Source organism: Apodemus sylvaticus, chromosome 23, assembly GCF_947179515.1.
Source record: "Apodemus sylvaticus chromosome 23, mApoSyl1.1, whole genome shotgun sequence".
Lineage (NCBI taxonomy): Eukaryota > Metazoa > Chordata > Mammalia > Rodentia > Muridae > Apodemus > Apodemus sylvaticus.
The window spans coordinates 14,937,287-14,950,751 of record NC_067494.1 but is presented as its reverse complement, the minus strand read 5'-3'; the positions used below and the strand labels follow the sequence as shown (position 1 = coordinate 14,950,751).

General features: G+C 43.7%; 1 protein-coding gene and 1 pseudogene across 1 annotated transcript in view; both read left to right on the top strand.

Annotated features, from left to right (window-relative positions):
• The window catches only part of LOC127673836 (low-density lipoprotein receptor-related protein 11-like), a 223,230-nt gene that overhangs the window by 137,625 nt on the left and 72,140 nt on the right, over nt 1–13,465 (top strand). The gene's annotated exons all lie outside the window — the stretch shown is intronic.
• On the top strand, nt 10,287–11,858 carry LOC127674189 (spastin-like; annotated as a pseudogene).

The following is a 13,465-nucleotide window of genomic DNA, read 5'->3' as shown; positions in this document are numbered from 1 at the left end:
AACTGTCAGCCAGTGATTCAATCAGGAGGCATTAGCAATGTGGATGGAGCTGAAGCCTGAAGATTTTCAGGAATTTTCTGCGAGCAGGCTCCTGACCACACAAATAGCCAGATGGCAAGTTTGTAGGGGCCATAACCATGGCAGGGGACTTCACCTCTTTAGGGGTCCAGGTGGGGGTGAGATAAATCCTCAGACCTGCTTCTCTGAGATGATCTGAGATGCACATGTGTTCACTGCTTTCAACATACTTTGATAAATGAATAGGTGACATATTTTTACCTTTAGGATTAAGTTAATTACCAGAATTGCATCGTAGATGGTCCTGGGCCAGCACGTGTCTGTGGGAAGAGTGAAGTGTCATGTCACCCAGCCTCTGCTTTACACTCAGAAGGCAGCCAACTCCTCCTTGTGAGGTGAAGTCACCCATGACAAGCCCCTGTTTTGTACAGTGATGAATAATTCAGAGCTAGGCCTGCCTTAGTCTCCACAACACTACCACCCAAGGATAAGAAAGAAAAAGGCACAAACAGCCTAGTGCACTCTGATGCCCTGGGGTGTGAGGCTCTGACACCCATCAGTCTCATGGGTTCCCACCAGCCTGGTCTGAAGTCAACAGAGTAGATTTCAGAGATGCCACCAGAAATACGTTTCCTTCCTTCCCTGAAGATGCACAGGTGTCCAAGAATCACCCAACACAGCTTTTGATGAGGACTGCAGATCAGACTACAGAGGAAGAGGAGCAGCAGGGAGCACCTGTGATACAAAGAGGTGTGGATTACAGTGTGCTCCTCAGCACCCAGCTGCACACCCCACGCTACATCCTTTCTCAGACACTCCCCCACATCACAGACCATGGACCTCAGCTGCCCAAACCTTTCCTCTTTCGTTTTTCTTTCTAGAGTTTTTTTTCCATGACAAGCTCAGGTAAGATGTGGCTTCAGACGACTCTAGAGCTATAAGTCTAACACAACAAAAGCTGTGAATTAAAAATGAAACCAAAAAACCAGGAAACGTGAAAATATCAGCAAAGACAAAAGGCCAGCAAAATATAACTGTGTTTCTGTCTTTGCTGGCCTTTTAGCTCTTGTTTTCTTTGTTTTGTTTTGTTTTGTTTTCTTTGTTTTGTTTTGTTTTGTTTTGTTTTAAAAGACAACTTTTCTTTTTATCCTCCAACCTGTCCCTAAGATTTGAATGTAATCGACAACAGGCTTGGATTCCTCTGGTAATCCTCCTGCTACAGCTTTTCACATACTGGAATTGTAGGTCTGCAGAAGTAAAGTAAACAGGTGGATTTAAAACTTTCTAGGCAATAATAATTCTTAAAAATAATTATATTGACTTAAATATCTGATATATCACCTGACATTAGATGTATCAACCTGTGCTCATAGGGAAAACTGTAGAACATAGTAAACTTCGGCAATCTTTATCACAGATCTGTATTTTGACTCTAGACTCTGTATGGCATAAGCTATCAATGACAACAGTGGGCTCCCAGGTCACTTTACCTGCATAGACACAGGTGACTCCAACTTCAGATACAGATGTCATAGTTCCACATGCTCTGAATAGTGACTACGCAGAGTGACCAAGTTAAATGAATGAATTTTGTTGTTTTCTTTGATCTTTGGACAACATGAGACTATGTAGCCCAGGCTGACCTTGAACTTGATAATCCTTCTGCGTCAGCCTCCTGAGTGCTGGGATTGGAGGACTATCCCACAATGCCAACTCCTTGAATAATCTGCTCATTTTGATCATTTTGTCCTGAGGGCTGTCCTAAGCCAGTAGCTACTCATGTACAGATTTGACCTTAGGTATAAGAAGTTTTACACTGGATCATGCCATCGGCAAAATGCAAACAAGACTTTAATCATGGCCCTTTGGCTCCATGAAGGGATGATTGACAGGCCTGCTCTTAGTGCAGGGACCATGCGAGTTCTCAAAGATGCTGAGAGGTCAAAAGGCACAGCAGTGAGGCCGTGGCTGAAATCAGCGTTCTCCAACATCCATGCTTCCCTATGCCGTGAGGTATTGCCTACATCTTGGATGGGGTGATATGGACGTTTAGTCCAGTAAATTCTTTGACCCGCATGCCTTGGGCTCTTCCTCCTGGGACAACATTTTGGTGGTCTGGTTGGGAACCTCTCCTCTTGTCTCCTTTGGCCCATCGTTCCTCTGTGCCTAGTGGCAGTTGATGCAACAGGCCCTGAGCAGCTGAAGATTTCTGTCTGGGAAGGGTTTGAAGTGAGAGCCTGACAGTAGTTCTGAAAATGATTAGCCCTTGATCCCACCAGAGAAGTCTGAAAGTCACTTCTTAGCTTGTGCCTGACATGTCATGACCCCTGACTAACAAAGGTGATTAGAGCTCCAGGTCCCCAAACGTCCTCTGAGACAGACCCATATCTACGGTCGACAGCCATTATTGCATGTAGCACGGAGGGTAGTAAGAGAAAGTTAATGAGTAGTCCTAATTGGCTGTGTGAAAGAACCTTTGCAATTATTCTGGGGATGAATATAGGCTCAGTGTCCCTGCATGGGTCATGATAGGAGTATGTGCAAGAAAGGATCTCACAAGCTTGTTTCAGTCCATTCTCATGGTCTGAGCAGAAGATAGTTTATTGAACTAGAAGGCAGACTCTCAACAGATCCGTTTTAGTGGCTAGAAAGATGCTCAGTGGGTAACTGGCACTTGCTATGCTAACATGGGGAGCGGAATTCCCATCCCTAGTACCCAGTGGGACACCTATTGCCAGTCCTCCACAGAACAACCCTACCAAGGACCAAAAGAAACCTCAGCCTGCTCCTTACCTCCTTGGGTACAACATTTCCTCTTGACATATCGGTAAATGCAGATAATAAAGAATATGATGAGTCGCACAGGGATAAATACTTCCTTATAAGGAGTGTGCCCGGTAGGTGGAAGCTGGGTGGGTGATGTAACCTGGGTGATATCAGGGGACCTTGTTGTTGACCCTTTAAAAAAAAGATAGGAAAGTTTCAGGTAAATTTTAAAACACATCATCTCCCCCAGGCAGCCATGAGGCACTCACATGTAAGAACTATTTTACAAAGTCCTGAGTAGAGAGAGAAGTGGGAGTTGTATTTATGATGTCTTGACACAGCTTATTTCATTACAATAAAAAGTTAATGTCTATCAAGCCATCACCAAATTTGATAAATGTACTGTGGATATCACTTTCTGGATGTTGGGAAATTAGTGATTTTTAATTGTGTCAGAGTAAGATAACAAATCCTTTAGGAGTGATGGTGGAGCTGGTGGAAGGACAGCTCTACCTGAGGATGAGAAGGCTGGAAGTGTACAGTGATGCACACAGGCTTGGGGCTCATTAGCAGGCCATGTCGAGCCTGGACCACTGGGTTATAGGGAATGAGAGGGAAGGAGGAGTCCCTGTGATCATCACTGTCTTTCCAGACAGGAACACTACCCAGGTATGACTCACTCAGGCTACCAAATTAGATGAACTGCCTTCTGATAATCGAGGTAATACCTACTTGGCTTTTCCTTGTGCTGCTTGAAAAATTCATTGAGTTTCTGACTGCATTCTGCTATGGAGAAAGTCAGATGTCTCATTAAATCCTCATCACCTTTCCATTTATTCATGATATCCTCTGACACAGCATTAGTCGGTCTCCAGCTCATAGTCACTGTGTCCAAGGTGAAGAAGTACTTTTCACTAATGTTGAATTGCCAGCAGGCACTAAGGATTTGTCCTTGGCTGTGCTGAGAAAGCATGGTGGCCTGTAAAGTGGGGTAACCTGCAAGTCACAGACAAAAACCATTATTCTTCACCTCCCATCTATCCATCACCTCCTCCAAGGTCAAGTCCTTCTCTACATATACCCTGTGCCTGCAAGGTTGGGCCAGTGCTCAGCTCCTTCATACAAATACACTCACCATCACATTCCCATATGCCCTCTCCCCTTCCTCTATTATCAGTGTCTCTGCCTCTGAACTCTATCCCACACTTACCAAGACTCTTCTCCACCTTGTTCCTTAACTCCTGGCACAAATTTTCCAGATGTTCTGTCAAACATGACCGCACTTCAGTGGCATTTCCCATCTTCCCCAGGCTACCTGAAGGTGTGGCCTTGTTTTTGTTATCAAACTTAAAGAAAGATGTTTCATCCACTGAGCACTCTGCTACACACCAGAGATGTTCGTCTGTCTTGATGATCAAGTTGCAACTAAGAGAGTGTGTATCTGTGAGAGAAATATGCAGGTAAGTTCCACAGTGTGAGCAGAAAGCCATAGGACTCCTGTTTCCGTGACACCAAGTATTCTTCTGAAGGGCAAATGTCAGAGAAGCAGACTCTAGTTAAGAAGCCCCGCAGCTCTTCACCCTCTTTTCTATGTAATCATTGACTGTCTCAGGTTAGGAGGACCCCTCAGATGCATACCATGATACCCCGAGGACTTATTTCAAAAGTACTTTTAGTGACTTTCATCAAGTATTGTAGTATAAAATATATCAGACAGCATCCATGTTCCTGGGATGGAAATCTAGATGAACACACAAGGGAAAGGGAGGCATCATAGGACACATGGAGCATTCAACATGGACCTGGTGTTCAGGAAAAACCCTGGAGTAATGCTGCAGCCTGGCATGGAAAGGGAGCTGCCAGCTGTGAGCTTGGCACTCATCCCTGTTCCCACTGGGCCCCTTCACACAACACTGTTGGCATCAGATCTCAGGTTCTGCCATGCTAAACCACACACCTAATCCATTCTCAAGGAGAGACCTCTGCCTGTCTGTGATCTGCTTGAAGTCCCAGTCTCTCTCCCCTTCTTCAGGACCTGGTTTCCCAGCACACTTAATGCCCTAGGTTTTCCCAGACTTTCACTAACAGCTGAAGAGGACATAGTACCCTAGAGGTATCCTGTTAAGCAGCCTGCACAAGGAAGCAGGCCAGATCCAGTGAACTTGTACACATTTAATGTCACACCAATCCCAGTAGATTCTGTGTGACACATTCCACAGACTGAGGCATTAAACTTCAAGGAGGAGGTCTCCTGGGAAAGGTTGTGGAACTCTCTAGCTAGAGGGTAATTCTGAGCCTTAGTTCTCACCTGTAAGTGATTCTGTCACAATCAGGAAGATTGATGTTATCTGTGATTGATCCTCTAAATCTGTTTCATGGGAAACATTATACCTGATTGATTTTGCATTTCCTTGTGCCAAATGGTTATGACAATTGTGCCTGCTTCACTGGATACATCATTTGAAATGGTAATACCAACTCCTCCTGTATAAGAACCCTCACTACAGAGCTCCTAAATACATTCAGATTCAAACCTCTGTGTTTGTTTCTGTTTGTCATCCACCAAACCTGTGCAGGTCCTGAGAACCAAAACCCTGATTTTCCCTTGGTCGTGATATGCACCCCCACCCCGGGTCAGACCATGGCGTTCACTGTCCTGTGTTTGTGTGAGCACTGACATCCAAAATTAAATAATATTTTATAAGAGGAACATTTAACAAGTTTGAAATATGATGACACTAAAAAAACACAAAAGGAGTGCTAAAAATTAATAAAAACAACTTCTTTCCCTTTCCTTCCCCAAAATTCTGCTTTGAGGTAAACTGGCACAGACTTGGTGGCTGCTTTCCTGGTCCCTTCAACCAGCTTCCTCCTCCCCCCCTCTCTGCCTCTGCCTCCTGTTTCCTTCCAATCTCTGTGGATTCCCCTGCTCTGATTTCCCTATCCTAACATTCCTGTGGCTTGACCTTTCCCTGGAGAGGCTGGGATTCCTACTCACTAAGTAGATGTCACCAGAAGACTGGGTGAAGGTGAACCTGAGCTCTCTGCAGCCCAAGAACTAGCCTTGTGATTGTGAACTGAAGGCCACAACCTTGGATCAGGATGAAAAAACACAATTGTTACCTGTAAGAAAAATCCACTTAGAAGTTTGATTTTGGGAAACTGTGTTGCTTAATGAGAAACAGAGAATGATGCAGGATATTTAACGAAGCCTGACTTCAAATTTGGGCCAATAAAAAATTAATCAAGCAGGTCTGGACAGGAGGTCTTGATCTCTAAGATTAAGAATTGACAAATGGGACCTCATAAAATTACAAAGTTTCTGTAAGGCAAAAGACACTGTCAAAGGGACAAAATGGCAACCAACAAATTGGGAAAAGATCTTCACCAACCCTACATCCGACAGAGGGCTAATATTCAATATATACAAAGAACTCAAGAAGGTAGACCCCAGAGAACCAAACAACCCTATTAAAATGGGGTACAGAGCTAAACAAAGAATTTTCACCTGAAGAACTTCAGATTGCTGAGAAGCACCTTATCTACACAATGGAGTACTATTCAGCCATTAGAAACAATGAATTCATGAAATTCTTAGGCAAATGGATGGAGCTGGAGAACATCATACTAAGTGAGGTAACCCAGACTCAAAAGGTGAATCATAGTATGCACTCACTAATAAGTGTATATTAACCTAGAAAACTGGAATACCCAAAACATAATCCACACATCAAATGAGGTACAAGAAGAAAGGAGGAGTGGCCCCTTGTTCTGGAAAGACTCAGTGAAGCAGTATTCAGCAAAACCAGAACGGGGAAGTGGGAAGGGGTGGGTGGGAGGACAGGGGGAGAGGAGGGAGCTTACAGGACTTTCGAGGAGTGGGGGGCTAGAAAAGGGGAAATCATTTGAAATGTAAATAAAACAATATATCGAATAAAAAAAAAAGAAATGTTCAACACCATTAGGGAAATGCAAATCAAAACAACCCTGAGATTTCACCACACACCAGTCAGAATGGCTAAGATTAAAAATTCAGGAGACAGCAGGAGTTGGCAAAGATGTGGAGAAAGAGGAACACTCCTCCACTGCTGGTGGGATTGCAAGCTGGTACAACCACTCTGGAAATCAGTTTGGCGATTCCTCAGAAACCTGGGCATGACACTTCTGGAGGGCCCTACTATACCACTCCTGGGCATAAACCCAGAGGATTCCCCAGCATGTAATAAGGACACATGCTCCACTATGTTCATAGCAACCCTATTTATAATAGCCAGAACCTGGAAAGATCCCAGATGTCCCTCAAAGCAGGAATTTTTTGATACAGAAAATGTGGTATATATATATACACAATAATATTCAGCCATTAGAAACAATGAATTCATGAAATTCTTAGACAAATGGATGGAGTTGGAGACCATCATCCTAAGTGAGGTAACCCAGTCTCAAAAGAACACTCATAGTATGCACTCACTGATAAGTGGATATTAGCCATAGAAGCTTGGAATACCGAAGACACAATCCACAAATCAAATGATGCCCAAGAAGAAGGAAGGAGTGGCCCCTGGTCCTGGAAAGGCTCAGTGCAGCAGTGGAGGGCAATACCAGGACAGGGAAGTGGGAAGGGGTAGATGGGGAAACAAAGGAGGGAAGAGGGCTTATGGGACTTGCAGGGAGGGGTGAAATCAAGGAAAGGAGAAATCGTTTAAATGTAAATAAAGAATATATCGAGTAAAAAAAGAAAGAAAGAAAAGAAAAAGTTGGCACAGACACCTGGTGACCAAGAAGCCATACATGTTTTAATCGCTTGGATCTACCACCATATAAGAACTATGAACAACTAAAGGAAAAACTTCTTTTTGCAATAGAAGAGACAGAGGGATTTGGACAAGAATGACTGCAACTTGTCCCGGAGGAGCTCTTGCATTTAAATACCCCAGCCAAGAAAAATTGCAGATAGTGGATATAAGCTGTTCATTCTGTACAGTTAATTTTCTGTATAAATGTATAAATGGTTTCTGTTCTTCCACAGAAATATGCAAAACATTTCATCATTTTCTACCTTATTTATTATTCCCTTTAAATGACTGACCAGGAAAAAAAATCATCCTTAAATTTTGACGCAAGCAAGAGAATGTATTAAAAAGTATCTATCTATATAACCGTATATGACAGTGACTCTAGTGTTATAGAGCACCGGGTGTATTACACATGGCAGCTGTTCATTCACAAAACTGAATTTGCTTTGCCTTGTTTCTGTTATCCAGGGGACACGTGCAAAGGTTCCATGTTCTCCCTAAGTGACACTGGATTGTGCTGAGCTGCATGGCTGTTCAGGAAGGGATTTAGGGCTTCAGCCAACTCTGACTTTAAGTGTCTTTTTTAAAATGCTGCTGTTTTTTCTGAAGACAAGTACTTCAACTTACTAAGTTGTATTAAATGAATAGTTTGTTTTTTTTTTAATCCCATCATTATATCAATCAGTAAACAGAGAAGTGGTGTAAGAGTTCCAGTACCATCTAGGAGCAGCTGGAATTGATTGCCTGAATAGCAGAGGTTTATTTACATCTTACTTTTGGATGTTGGGTATCTGTGGAAGTTTAAAGAATCAGACATCTCTATACTTAACATTTTAAACTTGCAATGTTCTTCAAATGTAATTAATAATAAATTGATAATTTAATACTTAGGGATACATAAAAGATTCTGAACTTTGCTGCTTTTGTGCTCAAGATTTTCTTTTATGAAATCAAAGGTGTTATAAATGGATTGGAAAGCTGCAGAAGTATTTAAACACTCACACTAAGAACTTTTATTAGTGTTTGAATGTCCCCCACCGCTTCCTTTCTAAACTCAAAATGTTTCTAAATCCAGTAGGTTATTAAAAATCCTTTGTGCCCCTTATTTTATATAGAGCAATTTTTCTCCAAATGATTCTGATTTTCTTTTCATTATGAGGGCAATCATAGCGGATGAAAAAAATTAAAATCTAATGTGAATGATACTGCTACTTTTAGCAAATTGGGCTTCCTAATTTAAATAAAACATTAATTCCATTTTAATCCTTTCAATATGTACTGTGAAGTTCATCAACTCAAATTTTTGTAACTATGAAGTTCACTTAGAATTATAAATTCTCTCCACTAATTTAATTTTGCTAAGATTTTATTTCTCTACTTTAGATTATGTTCTTTAATTTTATTCAGAATTCAAAAAGAAAAGCAGTAGGCAACTTAGTTGAATAAACTATACAAAAATCTGGTTATTTTCAAGGTTAAAGATTTTTTAATTCTAATATATGATATGTTATATAGCAAATGATAGTCAGTCTTCAAAAGTCCTACATAAATTATTCTGTAAAATAATAAACTTGCTATGACAGAAAACAATGACCATGATGACATCAAATGTCTCAGAAGGAAGCATTTACACTCAGACCTCCAGTGTTTAGTGAGGGAAACATTGTTACAGCGTCTCAGGAAAGTGCGCTGTAGTGCTGCTTAGACAGGCTCTCTAAGATGCTTGGGACTCATCAAGTAGGCTAGACATTCTTGCCAGAGGCCAGGGCTGCTGCTGCATCACACTGCCTAGTCCTGACCATGAAAGCACCAAGCACACAGCACCAAGCCCAGCTCTTTCACAGGAGGAGGACCTGGGGTCAAGTCAGTTCTCAGGGCTGTGAGCAGGTCCTTTATAACCTCAGCTTTCTCATCATGCTTTGGACACGTGGGGCTTTCGGTGGTCAGCAAACTGCCAGAATTCTCTGGGGAGAATGCACTGAAGCTGAGCCTGGTGTCCACACCTGTAATCCCAGCCCTTGGTAGCAAAGGAGAGCAGGGATTGGTTCAGATGCTATAGGGTGGGCAATGGACTGAAGCCTTGCCTTAAAACAAAAGAAGCCACAAAAAGAAGGAAAAGAAAGAGGGGGCAGGGAATGGGAAGGTGGGTGGTGTGGCTGTGCTGTCCCTGGATCTGCAGAAGTTCCACGAAATGGTGAACAGGAAAGTGGGAAAGGGCACAGCCTGTGTCAGGTGCAGACCTTTCTCCTGGAGGAGAGCACTGGCACTGTGCCCAGCATATGCAGTCCTGGAGACTGGGATTTAAACTTCCTCAGGACCCCAGTGGTGCTGAGGGCATCACCAAGAACTCCCTTCTGCCTGCTGTGATCTTCATCCCTGTAGCCCCTCCCCCGCCATAACGCCATAACTTTTTTCATAACTTCTTCTATCCACTGCAGCCTGGGTGGGGTAGAGCCAGGCAGACCCAGGGTTAAGGGGAGGAGAAGCCCAAAAGTTTCCTGGTAGCACAGGACTGCAAGAATTCCCTGACTTAGCCAGTCCTTGTTCAGTGCCCCAACCTCCTCCATGTAAACCCTAGGAACTCACCTGTTGACAGCGCGGTCCCCAGAGAATTCAGCAGAATAAGGAAAAGATTCCACTTGGTGGTTGCTGCCTTTGCCATGATCCTTCCTGAGACCCAGCTGTGTGGCCAGAGCGGTGGAGAGAATGAGAATTCCTCAGTACCACCCCAGGGAGGAGAAAGACTCGGGCGGCAAGCAGCCTGTGCAGGTGCCAGGCTCAGGGGCTCCACGGGAGCGCGAGCAACTCCGTGGCCCAGGGCTCCGCAGTGGCTGCCACCACCCCTTGGTCGCCTTCAGTCAGCCAGCCAGCCTGGAGCGGGAGCGGGAGCGGGTTGCCCAGCCAGAGGCAGTAGGAGCTGTGAATGAGTTTTCCTGAGGTCAAGGGAAGAAGTAAAGTTCAGGCGGAGCAAGCTCTGGGCCCACGAGGCCACGCCCCCTCCGCGGTCCCGCCCCAACCGAAGTCCCGCCTCGCAAGCAGAAATCACCTGCTGTTCGCTGGCTTTGCCCTGCTGTGCTGCGGACCAGCAATCTGCCGCCCCTCTTCCTGTGGCTCTCATGGAGCTTCTCCAGCGCCCTCCTGGCCACCCAGAGGAGCTGCTAGACCTCACCTGCAGCAGCCTCGCCCTCACTCCCAGCGCCCTGACAGGATGGCAAGGCCAAGAGTTTCCCAGTCTTCCACAAGCAGTGCTTCCAGTACATCTCTAATGCACTACACATCAAAGAGGAAAGAAAGGGCAGAAGGAACAAGCTGTGGAGTGGTATAAGAAAGGAACCGAAGAACTGGGAAAAGGAATTGCTGTTATAGTTACAGCCAAAGCGAACAGTGTAAAAGACCTAGACGCCTTTAAGCCAAAATGATAGCTAATTTAGTTATATCCAAGGACCGTTTACAACTTCTAAAGAAGCTGCAACCAGTTTTGCCATTTTCGAAGTCCAAAACGACATCTATAATGAGAGTACTAACCTGACTTGCTGCAATGGACAAGTCCAGTCAGATAGTGGAGCAGCTCTGAAGAGGAAAGACCCCTTAACACATGCTAGTAATGCATCGTCTTGATCAAAAACCTGCCTGAAAAGTGGATTCACAGGGTTTTCTGGTGCCCACAGGGCGCCTGGTTGCAGTCTTTATCCATGGTTTCTGGAGCAGGACCAGGACCTGGACATGCAGCTCCCACACATAAGGGTACTCCAAAACCAAACAGATCCAACACACCTTCTACACCCTGAAGTGCAGTTCAGGAAAAGAAAGACTTGAAAAATTGTAGGAATGTGGACAGCAATCTTGCTAACCTCCTAATGAATGAATTTGTTGACAATCGAACAGCTGTAAAATTTGATGCTCTAGCTGGTCCTCAGGAAATGGCAAAACAAGTGCTGCAAGAGATTGTGATTCTTCCTCCTCTTCCTTCCTTCTCTGCAGGCTGAGTTGTTCACAGGGCTCAGAACCCCATGTTAAGGCTTGGTGCTCTTCTGCCCTCCAGGAAGTGGAAAACTGTGCTGCCTAAAGCAGTAGCTGCAGAACCTAATGCGACCTTTTTCAATATAAGTGCTGCAAGTTTAACTTCAAAATATGTGGGAGAAGGAGAGAAATGGGTGAGAGCTCTTTTTGCTGTGGCTGGAGAAGTTCAGCCATCTATAATTTTTATAGATGAAGTTGATAGTCTTGTGTGAAAGAAGAGAAGGGGAGCAGGACACTAGTAGACGACTAAAAACAGAATTTTTTTTCTATCCAACAAGAAGCCACAACTTCATTAGTGATAAAAAAACAGTACACATTTTAAACCAAGCTGCAGTTCCACTTTTCAAAAACCAAAAAGGGCACAAAGATGGGGAGGATGTCCTTGACAATTCTATGTCCATGGCTTCCATACCAGTTTCATCACCCTCTCCTTCTTCACTCTCCTCTTGGACACTTGGAGTCTGAGTGTTTTCTTGAATGTTTGAAACAGCTTCCCCTCAAACTTTGAAATTCTCAGCAGGGCTAACTGTGCTTGCTGAGACAAATCTTCAGTCTTGCCTTCCTGACACACTGTGTAGATATCTGAAGCTGGGCTCTTGACCCAGTTTGGACACAGCCTTCCTCCCCTTCTCCTCCTTGGACTCTGCTTGGCTTTACTAGCAGGTTCTTCATGGATTTCAGCTGCAGCTGCCAGCTGGGCTGGTCCTGTGGCTGTCTGGGTGGAATCCTGTTCCTCAAGCTCTGGCACTGACTCTTCACTGTCAGACTCTGTCCTGACCCTGTCTCAGCCTGAGGCTGTGACCACTCCTGCTCTGACTGTAGCAGGGACAGTTATTGTGGCTTCACCGGGCATTTTGTGCAGAGAACATGGTGGGCACTGTTAGATTAGAGCACAGCAAAAGCAAATTCTGGTTCATCACTGATAATAATCATCACATATACAATAATGTGTACATTGTGTCCAGATGAAAGTACTGCAGAGACAGTGGGCTGCAGAAGACACACAGAGCCCTCTGTTGTCTGTCTCTGAGTCTTTGCCTTGCAGCAGTCTATTTTCTGTTTCCTGTCCCTTAGCGCCCTATGGTTGTAACACCAAGGGTTCTGAGTTCTTTCCTGCTTTTTACCAACTCCAGAGTGACAAACGGAAATCTTCCCATCTGCAGTAAGAGAGCTGTACTGAGCCTTTTGTCCACCTAGATATACAAACATTAAACACTTAATGTGTTCTTTTCACATTTTGTTTTTGTTACATTTTGAATGTAATAAAATTCACATTTTATTGCCTTGCAATAAAATAATTTAGAAAGCAACTTAATAGAAACAGCAAGAAAAAAAATCTGGCACAACTGAGGTTTCAAAATCTGAGTCACTCTGTCTGTGTAACATCTGAATCAGTCCTCGTAAGCCCTGCAGTATATTTTTCTAATATGCCAGAAATACACGGTAGACTTAACTTACCCCATCTGGAATTAATTTTTGTTGAAGTTATTCTAATATTTTAGAGAGTGAGTTTTAACTTACAACTTGAGTCACCAGGGTGAGGGAAGGGACATATTAGAAGGTAAGACATTTCTGATTTGAAGTTCATTGTGTGCTTTGAACCTAAGTAATTTTTCTTTAACAAATGTGGGTACCCTTACATTTGGGGTATTGATGTCCAGAATTTAGCTGCACCACTTTCATATTAAGAGAGGACGATAGCATCCTCACTATGTATGTATTAGGATGGGCTTCAGCTCAGTGTTTACATAGAAGAACCTTTAAAACCATGGCTAATTCATGACTCTTTCAGGACAGGTATTAGGTGGTTAACACATTTTTTAAATGTCTAAAAGATACAAAATGAAGTTAACCTAAAATTCAGA